Source organism: Morone saxatilis, unplaced genomic scaffold (genome assembly GCF_004916995.1).
Source record: "Morone saxatilis isolate NCDOM2014 unplaced genomic scaffold, NCSU_SB_2.0 Contig24, whole genome shotgun sequence".
Lineage (NCBI taxonomy): Eukaryota > Metazoa > Chordata > Actinopteri > Moronidae > Morone > Morone saxatilis.
In genome coordinates this window covers 10,840,484-10,842,664 of record NW_023339807.1, presented here as the reverse complement: position 1 = coordinate 10,842,664, position 2,181 = coordinate 10,840,484, and positions in this window count along the sequence as shown.

Here is a 2,181-nt window from a genome sequence, read left to right as displayed (position 1 = left end):
ACACACTGTCAAAAATCCTCTCTGCTGGATGTCACACTATAACAATATCCACACTCATTTCATGTGCACTGTGTGATTCATCAGAGCTTGTTATTTCACCTGCCAGACGCCAATACTCCTGTCATGCCATGGATCATTTATGAACCCGGAACATCACCAACCACTGGTCCATTTTGGTGACTCACGCCCACCTACAAGTGGCAATCTGCTCAGCCTCCAGACACGCGGCCATGACTAAATATCCACAGGGTTCCAAGCTACTGTGGCTACCCAGATTAACAGGCTAAGGCTGGCAGAAACCCTTAAAACCCCAGTCAAAGATGATGTATTGGGGCTAAATATTACCACAGTTATTTCTGCCCCTGAAAAGTGATTATCCTTGTTCTAAATGATGATCATTAATCTGTGCACTGGTGGGCTTTGATCCTGCCACTAATGACCAAAACCAGGTTCAGTTGTTGCACTGCAGGACTTTATTTGTTCGAGTAGTGAGGCCAGAATTCATTAATCTACTGTAGTTCAACACATGAAAGTGCTCAGTGAACCATATCCTTTACATTTGAACAGTTTGGTTGCAGTATTGTTTTATTCTTTGAATAGTGGAAACAGTCAGAGCATTATTTTTGTTGCAGTGCTGCAACTTTGGATATTCCTCTAATTTTTTCCATTTTAACAAATACTATATCATGATTATAAATGACAGAGCGAGACAGAGAAAAAAAGACACTGAGTAGGATTCAAGGGAACTAACAGTAAAAGGATCATCACTGAAGACTGCAGAGAAAAGTTCAACTGATTTTTTTCCTAAGAAATCAGTATATATCCTTTATATCTTAGTTTTGACTGGTCAACATTGCTATTACCAAAAGGTTTTATTTATTTTTCTGCAGCATTACTTCATATGTACATTATTTCATACGTTACTCCATGTTGGTTTCAAATCGTGAGGTAATGTATTGAGGTTGCAGGACTAATTATTGCTGTACATTTTACACTGGCCATTGGCCATAACCCCACTGGACCCATGACAGAGAAACAGCTAATCTAGTTAGACCCCCCACAAATGAACAGCACTGAGCACGTGAGAGCTGCCATTGACTCAGCAGGTGTTGATATTACAAAAACCAAAATGTAATGTCTAGTGGTAGTAGGTCAGTTCTAATGTTAGAAAACTAGGCTAACTAACTAAGCTAGAAGCCAGAGGCCAGCTTCCACTTTCTGGGTGGAATACAAACTTGGCAGCATTGTGGGTTAAATGTTGTAAAGGGACAGAAATATTAAACGGCAGGTAAGTAACACTATGTGGGCTTGTTGAAAAAAAAGGGAAAATCTGAGTTCTTATAGGCTATACATGGCTATTACATGCTGTAGCACACCATGGAAGTTGACAAGTTAAGCTTGGACAACAATATAAAAATATGCACAAAAGCTGCAGTATCATTAAAGTTTCTATTTCCTTACTCGAAAAATGTAAATTGTGACTTCAAAGTACAATGTCAAGCTATTCTTAGATGGATAACTTCTATCACATATATATCAGGTCCTGTTTTTTTTCTTTTCACTGGAGCTAGGTTCTGTTTGTCCCTGAGCATCTCGGGTGCATCTTGAGTGACCTTTCTGGTCTGCTTTGACGACGTAATGTTTTCTTCCTAACGGTCCCTTTCTCCCAGACAACCTCACTGTAGTGTTGCCAGCACTCTGTCTGCTCCTCTCATCAGAACCAGTGAGACCAGAACACAGTCGCTCTCTGTCCTCCTGCTTTTACTTTGGCGCTGTGTTTATTTCTCTAACAGGACAGTGACAGATTTAGTCCATCAGACAAGAAGAGAAGGAGAGACCGACTGGCAGGAGAAATGAAAATAAGTGCTTGTGCTGCAGGAAGAAAGTGGGGAGATGGTAAAACGATAGAGAAAGAAAGAACGAATGGAAGACAGTTAATGTAGCTCTTGTGGCTCTAATTTGTCCAATTCTAGAGAAGCTAAACTGTCTTTTGTCAATGCAAATGGGCTGAACAACTGCTCTGAGCGTGTGTTGTTAGAGCTATGGTGATGATGTCACTTAGTCCCAGTCAGAGTCTAAACAAACTAAGATGAAAAATAATTCTAGTGAGGAATGGATGACAGGGATAAAGACTGTAGTTAAAGGACAATTCCGGCGCAAAATGAACCTGGGGTTAATAAC